At 39.7% G+C, this 22,243-nt stretch overlaps 1 pseudogene; it reads right to left on the bottom strand.

Moving 5' to 3' along the window:
- Positions 1–1,149: 1,149 nt before the first annotated feature.
- LOC136317639 (tigger transposable element-derived protein 1-like) lies at positions 1,150–11,192 on the bottom strand (annotated as a pseudogene).
- Positions 11,193–22,243: the final 11,051 nt, after the last annotated feature.

The following is a 22,243-nucleotide window of genomic DNA, read 5'->3' as shown; positions in this document are numbered from 1 at the left end:
GCCTTTTTTTTGGGAGGGATACTTAATTTTTTTTAATACACAAAAGTACAAAGAATGATATAATGATATAGCAAATCTCCAAATACTTATTACTCAGATTCAAAAATTATCAGGACTTTACCAAACCTGCGTTACATATTCTTTTCTTTTTTATTTTAGAGCAAATCTCAAATATCCTGTCATTTTACCTTATACACTTCAGTCATCTGAAACTATGGAAATTTTCTTGAGAACATAATGACATTGCCACTTTCACACTAAACAAAATTTATAACAATTATTTGATGTGCAGTCTATATTCTGATTTCCTCAATTATCTCAAAAGTATTTTCTTTTTACATTTGGTTTGTTTAAATCTAGATCCAAATAAGATGTACACATTGTACTTGGTTATGTGTTTTCGATCTACTTTAAAGCAGTCTTTCTAGTTTTTTCATGCTATTGAGTTGTTGAAGAAGCTAAGTCACTTGTACTGTTGAATGTCTACATTCTCATTTGTCTGCTGGTGTCTTTGTGCTGTCACTTAGTTTGCTCTTCTTGTTAGAGGAATAAGTGTAAATATAAATCAGAAGTTGACTCTAAAGGCTTCATTAGATTCCAGTACAAGTTTTTAAACCAGGAATGCTCATAAATGGAGCTGTACGTATGCTTCCTATTGCATCACATTAGAAGGTACATAGTATTCAACACTTACTGATATTCAGATTGATCAGTTGGTTCAGGGGGAGGTAGCCTGTATGTTCCACTGCAGAAATGCCTCAGCGATATTTTGGGTTTGGTTCCAGACAATCCCCAAAAGTGAATATTGCAATAAAGCAAGTCAGTTGAATTTATTGGTTTCTCAGTGCATATAAAAGTTATGTTTACACTACACTGTAGTCTATTAAGAATGCAATAGTGTTACATCTTAAAAAATATATATCCCTTGATTTTATTGGGGTAACTTTAAAAATAATAATAATTATTATTTTAATAATAATATTTATTATATTTATAAATATATTAAAATAATAATCATTATTATTTTAATTGTATATATACCTTAATTTAAAAATACTTTACTGATAAAAATACGCTATCATCTGAGCCTTAACCATCTAAGTTATAATCTTTTTTTTCTGGTGAGAGGTCTTGCCCCAATATTGATAGCTACTGACTGATCAAAGTAGTAGTTGCTGAAGATTGGGGTGGCTGTGACAATTTCTTAAAATAAAATAACAGTGAAGTTTGCCACATCAATTGACTTTTCCTTTCAGGAATGATTTCTTTGTAGCATTAGATGCTCCTTGATAGAATTCTACCCACAGTAGAACTTCCAAATTTGGAGTCAATTATCTCAAACCCTGCTGCTGCTTTGCTAACTAAATTTATGTCATATTCTAAATCCTGTGCTGTTGTTTCAACAATCTTCATGGCATCTTCACCAGGAGTAGAATCTATCTTAAGGAACTATACTTTCCTCGTTCATCCATGAGAAGCAACTGCTCATCTGTTAAAGTTTATCTTGAGGTTGTAATAATTTAGTCAAATCTTCATGCTCTACTTCTAATTCTAATTCTCCTGTTATTTCTACCACATCTGCTGTTACTTCCTCCATTGAAGTCTTGAACTCCTCAAAGTCCTCTGTGAGGATTGGAATCAACTTCTTCCAGGTTCTAGTTAATGTTGATATTTTGACTCCTTTCCATGAATCACAAATGTTTTTAGTGACGTCTAGAATGGTCAATCCTCTATAGAAGATTTTTATTTTATTTTGCCCAGATGTATCAGAAGAATCACCATCTATGGCAGCTGGAGCCTTACAAATTGTATTTCTTAAACGATAAGACTTGAGAGTTGAATTTACTCCTTGATCCATGGGATGCAGAATAGATCTTGTGTCAGTAGTCATGAAAACAACAATATTCTCAGTGTTTATCTCCGTCAGAGCTCTTGGATGACCAGGTGCATTGTCAATGAGTGGCAATATTTTGAAAGGCATCTTCTTTTTCTCAACAGTAGATCTCAATAATGAGCTTAAAATATTCAGTAAACTATCCTGTAAACAAACGTGCTGTCTTCCAGGCTTTGTTGTTCCCTTTATAGAGCACAGGTCGAGTAGATTTAGGATCATTCTTAAGAACCCTAGGATTTTTGGAATGGTAAAGGAGCATTGGTTTCAACATAAAGTCACCTACTGTGTTAGCCCCAACAAGAAGTTCAGACTGGCATCTACTTTTAATCTAAGGATATTTTGTCTACATTGAAAATCTGTTCAGTGTAGCTACCTTCATTAATTATCTAGATTTTCTAGAAAACTTGCTGCAGCTTCTACATTAGCGCTTGCTACTATACCCTGAACTTTTATGTTATGGACAAGGCTTCTTTACCTGAACTTCATGAACCAACCTCTGCTAGCTTCAAACTTCTGCAGATTTCTTACCTCTCACAAGCTTCATAAAATTTAAGAGAGTTTGGGCCTTACTCTGGATTAGGCTTTTGCTTAAAGGAATACTGTGGCTGATTTGATTATCTACCCAGACCACTAACATTTTCTCTGTATCAGGAATATGGTTGTTTTGCTTTCTCATTATTTGTGTGTTTATAGGTATAGCACTTTTAATTTTCTTTTTTTTTTTTTTTTTTTTTGCATTTTTCTGAAGCGGTAAACAGGGAGAGACAGTCAGACAGACTCCCGCATGCGCCCGACCGGGATCCGCCCGGCACGCCCACCAGGGGGCGACGCTCTGCCCACCAGGGGGCGATGCTCTGCCCATCCTGGGCATCGCCATGTTGCGACCAGAGCCACTCTAGCGCCTGAGGCAGAGGCCACAGAGCCATCCCCAGCGCCTGGGCCATCTTTGCTCCAATGGAGCCTTGGCTGCGGGAGGGGAAGAGAGAGACAGAGAGGAAGGCACGGCGGAGGAGTAGAGAAGCAAATGGGCGCTTCTCCTGTGTGCCCTGGCCAGGAATCGAACCCAGGTCCTCCGCACGCTAGGACTTTTATTTTTCTTCAAGAACTTTTCTACTTTCACAAGTTGACTAATCACTTGGTGCAAAAGGCCTAGCTTTTGGCCTATCTTGACTTGCAACATCCCTTTCTCACTAAGCTTAATAATGTCTAGCTTTTTATTTAGAGTGAAAAGCATGCAATTCTTTCTTTTACTTAAATACTTAGAGGTTATTGTGGGGCTATTAATTGGCCTAATTTCAATATTGCTGTATCTCAGGGAGTAGTGAAGCTGTTGGAGAGGAAAAGGCCAGCCAGTTGGTAGAGCAGTCAGAACACTTATCAATTAAATTCACCATCTTATATGGGTGTGGTTTGTGGCACCCGAAACAATTACAATAGTAATAGCAAAGATGACTGATCATAGGCCCTGGCCGGTTGGCTCAGTGGTAGAGCGTCGGCCTGGCGTGCAGGAGTCCCGGGTTCGATTCCCGGCCAGGGCACACAGGAGAAGCGCCCGTCTGCTTCTCCACCCCCCCCTTCCTCTCTGTCTCTCTCTTCCCCTCCCGCAGCCGAGGCTCCATTGGAGCAAAAAGATGGCCCGGGCGCTGGGGATGGCTCCTTGGCCTCTGCCCCAGGCGCTAGAGTGGCTCTGGTCGTGACAGAGCGATGCCCCGGATGGGCAGAGCATCGCCCCCTGGTGGGTGTGCCGGGTGGATCCCGGTTGGGCGCATGCGGGAGTCTGTCTGACTGCCTCCCCATTTCCAGCTTCGGGAAAGTAAAAAAAAAAAAATGACTGATTATAGATCACCATAACACATATAATAATAATTTTAAAAGTTCGAAATATTGTGAGAATTACCAAAATATGACATAGAGATACAAAATGAGCAAATGCTGTTGGAAAAATTGCATTGATAGAATCGCTCAAGGCAGAGTTGCCACAAGTCTTCAACTTGTAAAAAAAAAAAAGAAAAAGAAAAAGAAGAAAAGCAGTATCTGTAGATAAAGTAAAGCACAATAAAAAGAAAAAGTGTGCTTGCACAAAGTTCCCTGTCAACCTTTTACTTTATGATTTCATCAATTGATGGTCAATGAAAAAATAATTATTGGTATTGCAAAATGAAGATAAACTAACCCCATAATTTCTTATACTTTACTAACTGGATCATTTTGCATAGAATTTTGTCTCATCAACTATGGCTCTTTGATTACTCTGAAATACAATTTATATGGGAAGGATAGGACAAATGCTTAATTCTTTACTTTTTTTGTTTTGTTTTGTTTTTTGTTTGTTTGTTTGTTTTGTATTTTTCCAAAGTCAGCAGCAGGGAGGCAGTCAGATAGACTCCTGCATGCACCCAACTGTGATCCACCTGGCATGTCCACCAGGGGGTGATGCTCTGCCCATCTGGGGCATTGCTCTGTTGTGTCCAGAGCCATTCTAGCACCTGAGGTAGAGAAAATGGAGCCATCTTCAGTGCCAGGGCCAACTTTGCTCCAATGGAGCCTTGGTTGTGGGAGGGGAAGAGAGAGACAGAGAGAAAGGAGAGAAGAAGGGTGGAGAAGCAGATGGTTGCTTCTCCTGTGTACCCTGACCAGGAATCAAACCTGACACTTCCACACACTGGACTGACTCTCTACCAGACAGCCAACCAGGCAGGGCCTAATTCTTTACTTTTAATTGAAGTTTTTTAGAGTAAAGGGTTGATGCCTATAGTGGATACTGTGATGTGTCAGCTCCTGTCTCTCCTATTTCAGTAAAGAAATTTTTGGCTGAGCTGCTGAGAGAACTGTTGGCAAGCAGTCTTCAGGTGTTAGCCTCTTCAGGAATTACCTCAGGTACAGAGTTACCTCATTCAAGGTCATAAAGTTTTCTGGGGCAGCCCACAATGCCTAACCAAAGAAAGGGTATAAAGGCTTGACTGTCTCAGTACAAGTTAGGACAATTCTGAAAGGTCACTCCAGATCCCTTTCTGGGGTTGGCTGATGTTACTGTTGGGCTGGCAATGCAGCTCGATTCCCTCTCTTCCTATGCCTGCTTCTTTCCATAGGTGTTAATCTGAAAGACACCTCCTAGTAAGCATTCTGCACACTACAGTCTGTCTTGGAGTCAACTTCCTGGACAACTCAAATTATGACATTTGAAACTGAGAGTTATACAAAAAATCCATCACTTAGATGAGATTTGGGAGCTACATCACTCACTGCACAATTGGCATTGAGGACCACACGCTGAAGGTAGGTAAAGCACAGGTAAGCCCCTGCCACAAGGTGGCAGTCCTATTATTGTTACAATGTTCACCAGGTGGTGAATTAGGATGGTATACTGGTAGAAGGAGATAAGGAACTGATGTGATGTATCAAGTGTTTGAGAAATTTAGAGAAGAGTAATTATAAGACAAATATAATTTGGTGTTTATTCAACTTCAATGAAGATTAAACTCTCAATGGAGACAGGTTTGCTATGCCAAAATCAGGATGCTTCCTAAGAAATAGTAGGACATTGACACATAGTTTGGGGATATCTACATTGATGCCTCTAAAAACTTGATCCCCAGATTTCCCTCAGTCCTCTTAGCCTGCAGAATTAGCATAACTTCCTTACTGATAGTGCCACCTACCTCTTGCTCTGAGATGATGCAGAGCTTCTCCCCCCACAAGATAATATGTGCACTCACTTCTCTTCTGGCCACTAGGCCTATAACAAGGCTTAAGGCACAGCATAAACATACCAGCCCTGATAAGAGAGGAAAATTACTATACCCTAAGGAGTTGCAAGGCTGAGCCAGCATGAATTGGGAGGAGCTTCAAGAGTTCACTTGAAATTGAATTCTGAAAATGCTTGATCAAAGGAGCTGGAACTATAAGGTTGGATTAAAGAGTTGGATAAAGGAGAATTTATCAATGTGCAAACACTCTCCTGGAATATAAGACTTAACATCTTTGCAAGGATTACAAAAGATGGTGCAAACTCATTATTAGGATGGTTCTTGGTAGTAGAGAGATAGTGATGATCACATTAAGTGAGGATACAATGCCAGCATTGCTGTGGCAGTAGTGGAAGAAGGAATGAATAGATTCAGAAGTGAACATACTAGAGTAAATAAACTGAACAAAACTGGAAAACTCAAATAGAAAGGTACAAGATACTCCATTTACCAAGGATGGGAAACAAGCTGGTAAGAGGATCAGCAGTACTGCTAATAAATTCAGCAGTGGCTCTCCTTTGTAGGTTAGGCCTGACAATGGAAAAGGCCATTACAAATCTAGGCTCATGATAGAAGTAGGGATTGTAGGGTTCTGAACAGATAAAGATTATATAGCTGAGTACAACCATCAAGAGTTAAGTGGGTATAATCTTCATCAAGAGTGACACGTGGGAAGAAAAATCAGAGGAGCTGAAAGAGCAACTATGGAAATGGTAAATAGAACATAGCATTCCTAAGGAACAAATAGATGATCAGGGAAAATAAATGGCCATTATGGTGATGTTTTAAACAGAAGTCTAATGTCTGGATCATTCTTAGTCTTTCTTGCAGAGTAACCCACAACCATTTCTTCCTTTCAGCACAGAACATTTTGAAAATATTATTTGGTTTTTGCTGTTTTTTGCCTCAAGACTTGGACCTTCAGTCTGACCGGTGGTGGCACAATGGAGAGAGCATGACCTGGGACACTGACAGTGGTAGTCAACCTGGTCCCTACTGCCCACTAGTGGGCGTTTCAGCTTTTATGGTAGGCGATAGCGGAGCAACCAAAGTATAAATAAAAAGATAGATTTACCTATAGTAAGTTGTTTTATAAAGATTTATTCTGCCAAACTTAGCAAAAATCTGACATAAAGTACTTGGTAAGTAATTATTATTATATGCTTCAACTTGCTGTGACTCTGCTTTATAAATTTTATAAAGTAAAGTTACTTCCCTACTTTATAAATCACCATTACTGTGGAACCGGTGGGTGGTTAGAAAATTTTACTACTAACAGAGATGCAAAAGTGGGTGGTAGGTATAAAAAGGTTGACTACCCCTGGACACTGAGGTCCCAGGTTAGAAACCCTGAGGTCACCAGCTTGAGCATGGACTCAACCAGCTTGAGCACAAGGTTGCTGTCTTGAGGAAGGGGTCACTGGCTCAGCTGGAGCCCCTTAGTCAAGGCACAGTATGAGAAGCAATCAATGAACAACTAAAGTGCTGCAACTATGAGTTGATGCTTCTCATCTCTTTTCTTTCCTGTCTCTGTCTCTGTCTGTCTCTCCCTCACAAACAAAAAAGGACTCAGAACTTCTAAAACTGCCCATTTACTGACTTCTTCTAAGGTGTGTGATCCATCTATCTCACATGCTCTGGGACACTGTGAAAGCTGCACTAAGTATTGGTGTGTTTACTACTTGAAGGACTTGGTATATAAACAAAAACTTTATTTCTCCCAACTATTTGGCCTCCTTATTAGCACTTGGGGTCAAAGGATTCTTCTCAGTTTCTCTCCAGTTCCCCAAGACAGAAAAGCAATCCTAAGTGGCCAAGGGAACAGCTGAAAGTCTAGGGTTTTGCCTCTTCCAAGCCTTGCAGCCACTGTGCACCAATAAACAAAAGCAGCAAATGACTACATATAAATCCTATCTCTGTGAATCCACAGGGTCATAAAAATACCATAACACAGGGTTCCACATACTACACCACCAAAGAGGGCAGCAGCAGCAGCTGACACGTTTGTGAAGGTGGACTTCAGTGAACAGAGTCTGTCAGTGGGCACAGCATGGAGCATGGGTGCCAGTGGTGAAACCCTGGATCTTTTTTTTTTTTGTATTTATTTTTGAAATTGAGATATAATTGACATATAACATTGTATTGGTTTTATATGTGCAACATAATTATTTAATATATGTATATAGTGCATTTTAAATCTATCTATCTATTTACTCATCATCTATAGATATTTATTTCAATCATCTATCTCTCCTACTGGTTGAACTCTGACTGATACAATCACCTTTTTTATTATTAATTTTAATGGGGTGACATTGATCAATCAGGGTACATAGGTTCAGAGAAAACATCTCTAGGTTATTTTGACATTTGATTATGTTGCATACCCATCACCCAAACTCAAATTGTCTTCCGTCACCTTCTATCTGGTTTTCTTTGTGCCCAACCATCCCCCCCCTCTCCTTCTCTTCCATCCCCCTCCCCGGAACCACCACATTTTTGTCCATGTCCCTGAGTATCATTTTTATGTCCCATCTATGTATGGAATCATATAGTTCTTAGTTTTTTTTCTGATTTACTTATTTCAATCAGTATAATGTTATCAAGGTCCATCCATGTTGTAAATGATCCGGTGTCATCATTTCTTATGGCTGAGTGGTATTCCATAGTATATATTTACCATATCATCTTTATCCAGTCATTTTTCTTCATTCGCTATTAGAGAAATGCAAAACAAAACTACAATGAGATACCACCTCACACCTGTTAGATTAGCTACTATCAACAAGACAGGTAATAACAAGTGTTGGAGATGCTGTGGAGAAAAAGGAACTCTCATCCCCTGTTGGTGGGAATGTAAAGTAGTACAACCACTATGGAAGAAAGTATGGTGGTTCCTCAAAAAATTAAAAATAGATATACCATATGACCCAGCAATCCCTCTACTGGGAATATACCCCCATAACTCAAAAACACTGGTACATAAAGACACATGCAACCCCATGTTCATTGCAGCATTGTTCACAGTGGCCAAGACATGGAAACACCCAAGAAACCCTGGGTCTTACTGCACAGCGAGGAACAGGGAAGTACTTGGGTGGGGCATCAGAGAGAGGGTGGTGGTGGTGATAGTACGGAGGGGCAGAGGGAAGAGTGTGTCTTAGATGCCTAGGAATCCTGCCTCTGTCTTGGGACAGGCCAGTCTCACCCTGATCCATGTCCTCAGGTCCAAAACCCTAAGTTATCTATATGATCTTTATTTTAGCCTGGTCCAGGCTGAGTTCTCCTAGCCACAATCTCAGGCAAATGAAGGAGCCAGGAGGAGCCACAGAGGCACCTGACATCACCTCCTCGAATTGTTCAACCAATATACACTCATTACCATGGAGGGGGTGCTCTCTAGGGGAGGAAGGGGGTTTCTCTTAGCACCTTTTGATTCAGTCTCTAAGGTCACTTGTCCCAAGTTCCCACGTGGATGTGACAGAGAGAGAGAGAGCGTATGAGGAATTAGTGTGAGAGGTGAGCCGGGTGTGGTAGGAAGGTTGCAAATGAGAAGAAACGTGTTTCTGTCCCAACTCCATTGGATTGGCCTGTGACCTTGGGGGTGTGTCACAATCCATGTTTCCAGGGAAGCAGTGTGAGACAGAGCTTTGTGGGCAGGAGGATTCTTGGGGAGCACTCCAAAAATCAACACCTGTCGGGGGTGAAGAAAGCAGGACTGGGCAGAGAAGGAAGTTGAACTGCAAAGCAGCTGCAACAAAGGTATCTGCAGGGAGCTCTGGAGCCAGCGTGGTCACTCAGAGTTGTCCTAAATTGTGGTGAAGGGGCAGTGATTTATGCCTCTGCATTGACCAGTCCCCTGGGATGGGCACACAACCTTGGGCCTGTGGCTCTCTTCAGCCAAAGGCCATTCCTGGAGAAGGGCACAGAAGTACGCTGTCATCATGAACACTCCCTATAGCTGGGGAAATGAGGACTTCAGCACTAAAGGGGAGGGGTGGAGCTAAGTGGTGCCCTAAAATATTTTTTTCAGCAAGCCTGTAGCTCTCTCCTGGCCCCAGTTTTCTCATTCGTCAGATGAGTGGTGCAGTGGTTAGAGCAGTGATCTGGGATGCTGAGGTCCCTGGTTTGAAAACCTGAAGTTGCTGGCTTGAGTGCATGCTCACCAACTTGAGCGCGAGTTCGCCATGTTGAACTCCAGGTTGCTTGCTTGAGCCCAAAAGACAATGGCTTGAGTCCAAGGTCACTGACTTGAGCCCAAGGTCGCTGACTTGAGCAAGGAGTCACTGGCTCAGTTTGAACCCCATCCCTCCACCCCCCACCCTCATAGTCAAGGCACGTATGAGAAGCAATTGTTTAACAACTAAAATAAGTCAAGTACGAGTTGATGCTTCTCATCTCTCTCTCTCCTTTTCTACTTCCTGTATTGGTCTCTCCCTCTTTCTCTCTCTCCCTCTCAAAAACAAAAAAAAAAAAAAAGAAAAGAAAAAGGAATGAGCTTCCACTACCCCACCCACTCTGTTCTTATCATCGCCTCTTCTTCCTTAGGCTACAGCTAATCTGACCTCCCACCCCTTCTTAACTTGTTATAGTGAATCCTCACTGACTACGATAAAGTACAAATTCCTTAAGTGACTTCCAAGGCCCTGCACAATGCAGTTCTGACCTAACCCTTCAGCCTCCATCTTCATTATTTACTTTCCATGGCAAACATTTGGTTTCTACTTGTTTTCCCTGAAAACATTCTCCCTCCTTTCCTCTGCTCTTCCAACAAGGATGTATCCTTTGGGCATTCATGAGCAGGGTATATATAGTGGAAAGGGCTTTGGAGCCAGACCTGGGTCTACCTTTCTTATCAGCTCTCTGAGTTTAAGCAGGTCACTTAAACTCCTTGAGGCTTAGATTCCTCATCTGGAAGAATGGGGATGTTATTTTGTATTGATGTGCTTTTCATATACTTGTTGAGAGAAGCAACTGAGGTAACATATGTAAAGGACCTAGTGTGAAGTATAACAGAGCTTACTCCTCAGTAAATGTGTTTTTTCTTCCCTCTTCCCTTTGTTGAAATAGCGGAACCTAAATAATAGCATCCAATGATTAGTTTCAAATACATTTTGAATGAATAAATGCTGTATATATTTTGGTAGTTTTGTCACTAATCCTTAACCCAAGAAAAATCAAGTCACTCGGAATCATTAGCCTGGTGCCCCACGCATTCCCAGTCTCTGCTCAAACTATCGCGGGTCTGTGCCTTTCTTAGCAGCCAAGGTATCTCTGCCTCAGTTATAAGAACTTAAGAGGCATCGGTCAGCATTACCTGGGAACTGGTTGGAAACACTTTCTGAGCCATCACCATCCAAGATGTACTGACCAGAAGCTGTGGGGGTAGGCTCAGCAATCTGGATTTTACCGAGCACCCCTGCCCCAAGTGACTGGTGAAAGCTCAGCTTGAGAACTCCCTCTGCACTAAAGCACAGGGCTAATCTTGGACCATGTGTCCCAGAGATTATTGGTGCCTCAGTTCCCTCCAGCACCCAGAAAGAAGGAGGCATGCTGTCAGGGGTTAGGATAATCCAGTAGAGACTCGGCCTTTGGCAGGAGATCTCAGGTATAACCAGTCTCTTTAGCCATAGTAGCAGCCCCAGGAATAGTTGTTGGGCTCTGCCCAAGACCTACTCTCACTGAGTTAAAACCTCCTCTGAGCAAGTCATCCCAGAACCAGAGACTCTTTTTTTGTATATGTGACAGAGACAGAAAGGGGTACAGATAGGGACAGACAGGACAAACAGGAAAGAGAGAGATGAGAAGCATCAATTCTTCATTGTGGCTCCTTAGTCTCCTTAGTTGTTCATTAATTGCTTTCTCATTTGTGCCTTGACCGGGGGGTTACAGCAGAGTGAGTGACCCCTTACTCAAGCCAATGACCTTGGTCTTAAAGCTAGTGACCTTGGGCTCAAGCCAGTGACCATGGAGTCATGTCTATAATCCCATGCTCAAGCCAGTGACCCCACACTCAAACTGGTGGGTCTCCACTCAAGCCTGATGAGCCCGCACTTAAACTGTCAACCTCAGGGTTTTGAACCTGGGTCCTCCACATCCCAGTCCGATGCACTATCCATTGCGCCACTGCCTGGTCAGGCATAGAGACTTTTGACTTTCAAGTTTACTCAGCACAGCCCCTAAAGTAGCGGTTTTCAAAGTGTGGCTCCCAGACCAATAGCATCAGTGACACATGCTGGAAATAAAAATCCTCAGGCCCCAAACCAGACCTATAGGTGATTTTGATTCCAGTTCAAGATTGAGAACCACTGGCCTAGACTTTACAAACTAATATAACTTAGTTTTTCTAACCTCCTCATTCTCTGATTATTTCTTTCTTACCACACAGACTATAAAAAGAAAGATCAATATATTGATGGAAAGAATATATAAAACCCTGTTTCCTAATTCAAAGGGACTCTTTTTTACTTTACTCTTTGGATCATCTGTTCCTATCAGCCATTTCAATTAGGACTCATGGTTGGTCTAACCTGATTTACATTTGGTGTTTATTTCTCCAATGACTTATTGTGATTGGTAAAAGCTTCAACACACACACACACACACACACACACACACACACACAGAGAGAATACTTGGAATACAATATGAATAAGCATTTGAATACATATTTAGTTTCATTACAGCCATTGACATGGTGTGTTTTACAGCTCTGATTTAATTCCAGTTGTGAAGACGTGGGGAAGGCAAACAGATTTCAGAAAATAAAGAGCAGAGGTTGGGGAGATATACTCTCCAACTGGCAGATCAATTAGAGATCTAAATAGACCTAGAGGACTAAATTAGCTAGGCAGTTTTATAGCAAGGGGAACAGGGGAATGTGAGAAGCACAATTAAGCTTTGGAGTCCTCACTGGGGAAGGAGGAGACTAGAGCACAGCAGATCTGTCTGGGGCTAGATAGGAGACCAGGAATGGGACAGAGCTCTCTAGGAGAAGCCCAGAGGGCATATCAGTGACTCAGGCTTAAGGTCCAGGGCCACACAGGTAACTAAAGGACTTCCTAACCAGACTGATGGCTCAATCAAAGGCTTGCTGGGAGAGGAGTAGGCACTCACCTGTGTACGTGCCAATTTAAAGATGACATGAATAAAGTGTTAAATGAGCTTCCTGTTCTTCCTCCACCTCAATCAGGCTTGCAATCAACTTGATAGCTTTATCCAACTTGCCTCCAGCTCAATGCCAGGCATAAGGCTTATTTAGAGAAAACCAATCTCCCTTCTAGGCTTCATTGGTTTATAGATGGATTTCTTCCTTCTTTCTGTTCTTAGAGTCTTATTAGGGGCCTGAATAGGCCTGCACAGGACTGCTGCCTTGGTCAGCACGGAGCATGCTTGCTCCATGATTTTCGTTTTGCCATCATGACTCTGGGCAGCTCTTCTCCTCATGGTTCTTACCTGACCAGAATCCCAGAGCATCTCAGGGGGAAAAATGAAAGTTCGAACAGCCTAGAAGGACAGGAAGTGGGGAACCTATGGGGAAGAGTCAGCTCCAGACCAGGCAGGAGTGTGCTGTTAGGTCACCGAAAGCTAACTCTCTTGGGGAGTGCTTTTGGGGCCAGCTAGTCATAGGGTCAGTCTTCAGCTGTGAGTCAAGGAGGTGTATTCCTTGGGTACAGGGGTTTCAGGAGGAAGAATGTACCTATGCACAAAAGACTGGATGAGTAACTTATTAGCTCACCCAGGTGGGGTTAGTCCAGGTGTGTATATTTGTTTTTGGGGTGGAGTTACTGAAATAGCATGATAAACAGGCTATATGCATTTCTCAAAATCATTAAATGGTATTCTTAAAATTTGTTCATTTTGTTATTTTAAAATTTTACCTAAAATAATAACTAAACAAACATTGATCTCTAGCGATAAACATGCTGAATTAATTCAAGGGAAGCTCCTGCTGTCTGAAACTTACTTTGAAATGCATCAAAAAATTAAGAGCTGTAGATACCTGACCAGGCAGTTGCACAGTGAATAGAGCGTCGGGCTAGAACACAGAGGACCGAGGTTCAAAACCCTGAGGTTGCCGGTTTGAGCATGGGCTCATCTGGTTTGAACACAGCTCACCAGCTTGAGCCCAAGGTCGTGGCTTGAGCAAGGGGTCACTCGGTCTCCTGAAGCCCCCGGTCAAGTCACATATGAGAAAGCAATCAATGAACAACTAAGATGCTGCAAAGAAGAATTGATGTTTCTCATCTGTCTCCCTTCTTGTCTGTTTGTCCCTATCTGTCCCTCTCTCTGTCTCTCTCTCTATCTCTGTCACACACACAAAAAGAATATAGTCAATGTCTATATGAGTGTTAACTGTAACATACTTTCAACCTTCTTAAGTTAGAATATTTTCCCATAATGTAGTAGTGGGGAAAATAATATTGTATTTGGCAGGGAAGTATGGAAATTAGTGTCATTCTTAATGATCTAAGCATACAGGGGTGTTAGAACCTGCCATATCTATATTTAATTCATTAATCTGACCCCTGGAAAAAAAGAAGATAGATCCTGGTAAATGACAGAGTATTGAGAACTCAACCAAGTCGAGGCCCTAGCTTCTGCCACAGTGGTAAAAGTGGGATATTTGCTAGAGCAGATTAATACAGTCTCAGGCACATGGTGTGCTGCCATTAATTTGGTGAATGTGTTTCTGTCAATACTATTCAGAAAAGAGAATCAGAAAACCTTCAGATCTATATGGGACAGATGACAATACACATCTGTAATTTTGTAACAAGGCCATGTTAATTCTCTTACTCTGTCATAATATAGTCTGAAGAGATTTTGACATTCAACAGAACATCACATTAATCTATTATATGAAAAAAATTGTGCTAATCAGACTGGATGAGCAAAAAGTAGCTTTCAAATTGGTAGATTTGGTGAAATACAATCACTCACAACATGGGAGATAAACATTATAATGATTCAGGTGCTTGGAATATCAATACATTTCTTAAGTGTTCATTGGTTAGGGGCACACTGAATAATTCTATCCAAAGTAAAAGACAAGCTATTGCATTTGGCATCTCTCACCATAAAGTAAGGAAATACAACTTCTGGTATGCCTCTTGTCGTAGAGGTAGTATATTCCTTACTGGGGAATACTGCTCTAATCCATAACCTGGATGATGTGAAGACTGATACTTTTAGTGGAAATCAAAGCCGGGAGAACTCTGCAGCAAGTCTATATATGACAGTGCAAGCAGCCCTGCTGCCTGGGCCAAATGAATGGAGTACCCTATGGTATTGAAGGTAGTAATGATGGGAAAAAATGGAATTTTTGGAAAATTCCATGGGATAATCATAGCGCAGACCCCTGGGGTTTTGAAGCCCGGTCATGCCATCTTCAAAAGAACTATATGTCTTTGAAAAATAACTCCCAGCACACTACTTGGTCCTGATAGAAATGGAGCAAGCTGCTCGTGCGACACCAGGTGAGCATGTGGCCACAACTGCTGGTCATGAACTAGGTTCTGTCAGACCCACCAAATGTTAAGGTCAAATGGGCATAATAATAAGCTCCCATAAGGAAATGGTAAATCTACACAAGTAAAACCAGAAGAGTGAGCTGCCATAAACATGGGGGTGCATTTCTCCTTTTGAATCAGTGATATGGTGTTCTTGGTATATATTCCTAAAAGTGGGATGGCTGGGTCAAAACGCAGTTCGATTTTTAATTTTTTGAGGAATCTCCATACTGTTTTCCACAGTGGCTGCACCAGTCCGCATTCCCACCAGCAGTGCAGGAGGGTTCCCTTTTCTCCACATCCTCCCCAGCACTTATTCTGTGTTGTTTTGTTGATGAGCGCCATTCTGACTGATGTGAAGTGACATCTCATTGTGGTTTTAATTTGCATTTCTCTAATGATTAGTGATGTTGAGCATTTTTTCATATGCCTATTGGCCATCTGTATGTCCTCTTTGGAGTAGTGTCTATTCATTTATTTTGCCCATTTATTGACTGGATTGGGTTTTTTTTTGTTTTGTTTTTTTGTTTTGTTTTTTTATAATTTTATTTTTTTAATGGGGTGACATCAATAAATCAGGATACATATATTCAAAGATAACAAGTCCAGGTTATCTTGTCGTTCAATTATGTTGCATACCCACCACCCAAAGTCAGATTGTCCTCCGTCACCCTCTATCTTGTTCTCTCTGTGCCTCTCCCCCTCCCCCTTTCCCTCCCCCATTCCCCCCTCCCCCCCCGTAACCACCACACTCTTATCAATGTCTCTTAGTTTCACTATTATGTCCCACCTACATATGGAATAATACAGTTCCTGTTTTTTTCTGATTTACTTATTTCGCTTCGTATCATGTTATCAAGATCCCACCATTTTGCTGTAAATGTTCCGATGTCATCATTTCTTATGGCTGAGTAGTATTCCATAGTGTATATGTGCCACATCTTCTTTATCCAGTCATCTATTGATGGGCTTTTTGGTTGTTTCCATGTCCTGGCCACTGTGAACAATGCTGCAATAAACATGGGGCTGCATGTGTCTTTACGTATCAATGTTTCTGAGTTTTGGGGATATATACCCAGTAGAGGAATTGCTGGGTCATACGGTAGTTCTATTTTCAGTTTTTTGAGGAACCACCATACTTTCTTCCATAATGGTTGTACTACTTTACATTCCCACCAACAGTGTATGAGGGTTCCTTTTTCTCCACAGCCTCTCCAACATTTGCTATTACCTGACTTGCTAATAACAGCTAATCGAACAGGTGTGAGGTGGTATCTCATTGCCGTTTTGATTTGCATTTCTCTAATAGCTAAAGAAGATGAGCATCTTTTCATATATCTGTTGGCCATTTGTATTTCTTCCTGGGAGAAGTGTCTATTCATATCCTCTTCCCATTTTTTTATTGGATTGTTTGTTTGTTTGTTGTTGAGTTTTATGAGTTCTTTGTATATTTTGGATATTAAGCCCTTATCTGAGCTGTTGTTTGAAAATATCATTTCCCATTTAGTTGGCTTTCTGTTTATTTTGTTATCAGTTTCTCTTGCTGAGCAAAAACTTCTTAGTCTGATGTAGTCCCATTCATTAATTTTTGCCTTCACTTCTCTTGCCATTGGAGTCAAATTCATAAAATGCTCTTTAAAACCCAGGTCCATGAGTTGAGTACCTATGTCTTCTTCTATGTACTTAATTGTTTCAGGTCTTATGTTTAGATCTTTGATCCATTTTGAGTTAATTTTTGTACAGGGGGAGAGACTGTAGTCCAGTTTCATTCTTTTGCATGTGGCTTTCCAGTTTTCCCAGCACCATTTATTGAAGAGGCTTTCTTTTCTCCATTGTGTGTTGTTGGCCCCTTTATCAAAAATTATTTGACTATATATATGTGGTTTTATTTCTGGACTTTCTATTCTGTTCCATTGGTCTGAGTGTCTATTTCTCTGCCAATACCATGCTGTTTTGATTGTCGTGGCCCTATAATAGAGTTTGAAGTCAGGTATTGTTATGCCCCCAGCTTCATTCTTTTTCTTTAGGATTGCTTTGGCTATTCGGGGTTTTTTATAGTTCCATATAAATCTGATGATTTTTTGCTCTATTTCTTTAAAAAACGTCATTGGAAGTTTGATGGGAATTGCATTAAATTTGTATATTGCTTTGGGTAATATAGCCATCTTGATTATATTTATTCTTCCTAACCAAGAACAAGGTATATTTTTCCATCTCATTATATCTTTTTCAATTTCCCTTAACAATGGTTTATAGTTTTCATTATATAAGTCCTTTACATTCTTTGTTATGTTTATTCCTAAGTATTTTATTTTTTTTGTTGCAATCGTGAAGGGGATTATTCTTTTGAGTTCCTTCTCAGTTGTTTCATTGTTGGCATATAGAAAGGCTATTGACTTCTGTATGTTAATTTTGTATCCTGCGACCTTACTGTATTGGCTTATTGTTTCTAGTAGTCTTTTTGTGGATTCTTTGGGGTTTTCGATGTATAGGATCATATCATCTGCAAAAAGTGATACCTTTACTTCTTCTTTTCCGATATGGATGCCTTTTATTTCTTTGTCTTGTCTGATTGCTCTGGCTAGAACCTCTAGTACCACATTAAATAAGAGTGGAGAGAGTGGACAACCCTGTCTTGTTCCTGATTTAAGGGGGAAAGCCCTCAGTTTAGTGCCATTTAATATGATGTTAGCTGATGGTTTATCATATATGGCCTTTATCATGTTGAGATATTTTCCTTCTATACCCATTTTGTTGAGAGTCTTAAACATAAAATTGTGTTGTATTTTATCGAAAGCCTTTTCTGCATCTATTGATAAGATCATGTGGTTTTTGTTCTTTGTTTTATTGATATGGTGTATTACATTAACCGTTTTACGTATGTTGAACCATCCTTGAGATTCTGGGATGAATCCCACTTGATCATGATGTATTATTTTTTTAATATGTTGTTGTATTCGATTTGCTAGTATTTTGTTTAGTATTTTAGCATCTGTATTCATTAGAGATATTGGTCTGTAGTTTTCTTTTTTTGTGCCATCCTTGCCTGGTTTTGGTATGAGGGTTATGTTGGCCTCATAAAATGTGTTTGGAAGTATTGCTTCTTCTTCAATTTTTTGGAAGACTTTGAGTAGAATAGGAACCAAGTCTTCTTTGAATGTTTGATAAAATTCGCTGGTATAGCCGTCAGGGCCTGGACTTTTATTTTTAGGGAGGTTTTTAATGTTTTTTTCTATTTCTTCTCTACTGATAGGTCTGTTTAGGCTTTCTGCTTCTTCTTGACTCAGTCTAGGAAGGTTGTATTTTTCTAGGAATTTATCCATTTCTTCTAGGTTGTTGAATTTAGTGGCATAAAGTTTTTCATAGTATTCTACAATAATTCTTTGTATATCTACAGTGTCCGTGGTGATTTCTCCTCTTTCATTTTGGATTTTGTTTATATGAGTTCTTTCTCTTTTTTCCTTGGTAAGTCTTGCCAAGGGTTTGTCAATTTTGTTGATCTTTTCAAAGAACCAGCTCCTTGTTCTATTAATTTTTTCTATAGTTTTTCTGTTCTCTAATTCATTTATTTCTGCTCTGATTTTTATTATCTCCTTTCTTCGGCTGGTTTTGGGTTGTCTTTGTTCTTCTTTTTCTAGTTCCTTAAGGTGAGAAGTTAAGTGGTTCACTTGGGCTCTCTCTTGTTTGTTCATATATGCCTGAAGCGATATGAACTTCCCTCTTATCACTGCTTTTGCTGCATCCCATAGATTCTGATATGTCGTATTGTCATTTTCATTAGTCTGTATGTATCTTTTGATCTCTGCACTTATTTCTTCTTTGACCCATTCATTTTTTAAAAGTATGTTGTTTAGTTTCCACATTTTTGTGGGATTTTTTTCCTCTTTTTTGCAGTTGAATTCTAGTTTCAAGGCTTTATGATCAGAAAATATGCTTGGTACAACTTCAATTTTTCTGAATTTGCTGATGTTGTTTTTGTGGCCCAACATATGGTCAATTCTTGAGAATGATCCATGTACACTGGAGAAAAATGTATACTCAGTCACTTTGGGATGAAATGTCCTGTAGATGTCTATCATATCCAGGTGCTCTAGTGTTTTGTTTAAGGCCACTATGTCTTTGTTGATTCTCTGTTTGGATGACCGATCTAGAGCCGTCAGCGGTGTATTGAGGTCTCCAAGTATGATTGTATTTTTGTCAGTTTTTGTTTTAAGATCAATAAGTAGCTGTCTTATATATTTTGGTGCTCCTTGGTTTGGTGCATATATATTAAGAATTGTTATGTCTTCTTGATTCAGTGTCCCCTTAGCCATTATGAAATGGCCATTTTTGTCTCTGAGTACATTTCCTGTCTTGTAGTCAGCATTATCCGATATGAGTATTGCTACACCTGCTTTTTTTTGGATGTTATTTGCTTGGAGTATTGTTTTCCAGCCTTTCACTTTGAATTTGTTTTTATCCTTGTTACTTAGATGAGTTTCCTGTAGGCAGCATACAGTTGGATTTTCTTTTTTAATCCATTCTGCTACTCTGTGCCTTTTTATTGGTGAGTTTAATCCGTTTACATTTAGTGTAATTATTGATACTTGTGAGTTCCCTATTGCCATTTTATATCTTGTTTTCTGTTAGTTTTGTGTCTTGTTTGATCCTTCTCTTTCGTTTTTCTATCTTTTGTTTTTATTTGGTTGTATTCCATACATCTTTCCTCTGTTGCTATCTTTTTTATCTCATGTGCTTCTGTGGTGGTTTTTTCAATGGTGGTTACCTTTGAGTAATGAAAAGGGTCCCTACCCTGTTCATTGTAGCGAACTATTTTGTGAGTACTTTTGCACTCCATCGTCCTTTGCTACTGTTAATCTCCATCTTCTCCCCCTCTTTCTTTTTGTTGTTGTCACAGTTTAAATTTGGTTTTATTGTGTTCTTCTTGGAGCTTTTACTTGTGGCTCTGTTTTTTTTTGTTCTTTGTATCTGATTGGAGAACCCCCTTTAGTAATTCCTGGAGTGGGGGTTTTCTGATGATAAATTCCCTCATCTTTTCTGTATCTGTGAATGTTTTTATTTCTCCTTCGTATTTGAAGGATAGCTTTGATGGGTATAGTATTCGTGGCTGAAAGTTCCTCTCTTTCAGGACTTTAAATATTGGGGTCCACTCTCTTCTAGCTTGTAGAGTTTCTGCTGAGAAATCTGATGATAATCTAATGGGCCTTCCTTTATATGTTGTATTCTTCTTTTCCCTGGCTGCCTTGAGAATTTTTTCTTTGCTGTTTGTTTGTGTCAATTTCATTATGATATGCCTTGGAGTAGGTTTGTTGGGGTTAAGAAAACTCGGAGTTCTGTTTGCTTCTTGAACTTGAGGCTTTAGTTCTTCCACAGGCTTGGGAAGTTCTCATCTATTATTTGTTTGAGTATGTTCTCCATTCCATTTTCTCTCTCTTCTCCCTCTGATATACCTATTATTCTTATGTTATTCTTTTTGATGGAGTCAGATAATTCTTGTAGGGCTATCTCATTTTTTTTAATTTTTGAGTCTCTTTCTTCTTCTCTCTGTTGTGCCTCAAGTTGCTTGTTTCTATTTCACTAATCCTCTCTTCTATCTGACCTGTTCTATTAGCTAAGCTTGTTATTTCGTTTTTCAGCTCGTGAATTGAGTTTTTCATCCCTGTTTGATTTGTTTTTATAGTTTCAATTTCCTTGGACATATATTCTTTGTGTTCATTGAGTTGTTTTCTGAGCTCCCTAAATTGCCTTTCTGTGTTTTCTTGTATATCTCGGAGGATTTTTAGGATTTCTATCTTGAATTCTCTGTCATTTAGCTCCAAGGTTTCCAATATATTAAATTTTTTGTCCATAGATTTTTCCTCATCTAGCTGTGTTACCTCTCTTTCTTTTGTATCCATGATATTCGATTTTCTCTTCCTTAATGGCATCTGAGGGTGGTTTTGTTGATAGTATTAATGAGATTTAATAAAGAATAAAAAGTTAAAAAAAATAACAATAAAAAAATAAAAAATCGAAAAGAGTTGTTTTTTTAAAAAAAAATTAATAATGAAATAAAGAAAAATAAAATAAAAATTAAAAAAAAGGAAATTATTCCCCCCCTCCTTTTTTCCTCTCCTCTCCTCTCCCCTCTTTTTTGAGAAAATCTTGTGGTGGACTGTGAATTATAACAAACAATGCCTGTGATGGAGGGCCTGAATTGGGGAAAAGTAATAAAGGGGCAAAAAAAAAAAAAAAAAAAAAAGAAAAAAGAAAAAAAAAAAGGAAAGAAAAAAGAAAAAAAAAGAGCGTATGGACCCACAAAAAGCAAATAAGGAAAAAATTTGGGTCAAGAATGAAATGATTTGCTTTTAGGTGTTGGTTGTCTAAGAGTTATGATGAGAGGAATAAGAGGAAAACGGAAAAATGGGGGGACAAATTAAAAAATTACTATTGTATTTAGTGGAACAAGAACTAGATAATATGGAGAGCCAGGGATGAGAGCACTGCTAGTGAGTTAAAAAGGTGAAGTAAAAACCCCCCAAAATGCCACAAACATAGGTTTGAGTCCCAGATAAGATAATTTGTTTGTTATTGAGGTTTGAATGAGAGGAGATGTAAAGGAGAAAGGAAGAAACTAATATAGAGGGAGAAAAGAAAGAGAGAGAAGAAAAGAGGTAACCACTAAAAGAAGAAAAAAGAAAGGAGAGAGAGAGAGAGAGTTAAGGGTTTTGGAGTGCAACCCTCATAGAGAGAAAGGAAGAGGAGAAAAAAGATAATGGGAGATGTAACACTTATGGGTAGTGTAGTTCAAGGAGAGGAGAGAGTAAGACCGGTAGAGAGTTAATCGGCCAAATTGGAGGAGGAAAAAAAAGTATCAAGAATGAAGATAAGAGAAACAAACGAACAAATATAATAAAATGGGATAGGTTATAAAGTCTGCAGATTATTCTTGATTTTGAGAGGTTATCTTCTTGCTTTTTCTTTTCTCTCCCTCTTCCTGGTCGGTGACTCTGTACCCCGGGTTCTGCCCCTTTGGCACGCTCAGGTAGAGGTTTGCAGTTGATAAGTCTCTATGGCAATGTCATGTATTGTGCTTTAGTCTCGTTGGCAGT

This window comes from Saccopteryx bilineata, chromosome X, assembly GCF_036850765.1.
Source record: "Saccopteryx bilineata isolate mSacBil1 chromosome X, mSacBil1_pri_phased_curated, whole genome shotgun sequence".
NCBI lineage: Eukaryota > Metazoa > Chordata > Mammalia > Chiroptera > Emballonuridae > Saccopteryx > Saccopteryx bilineata.
This window is presented reverse-complemented; position numbering and strand designations above follow the sequence as displayed.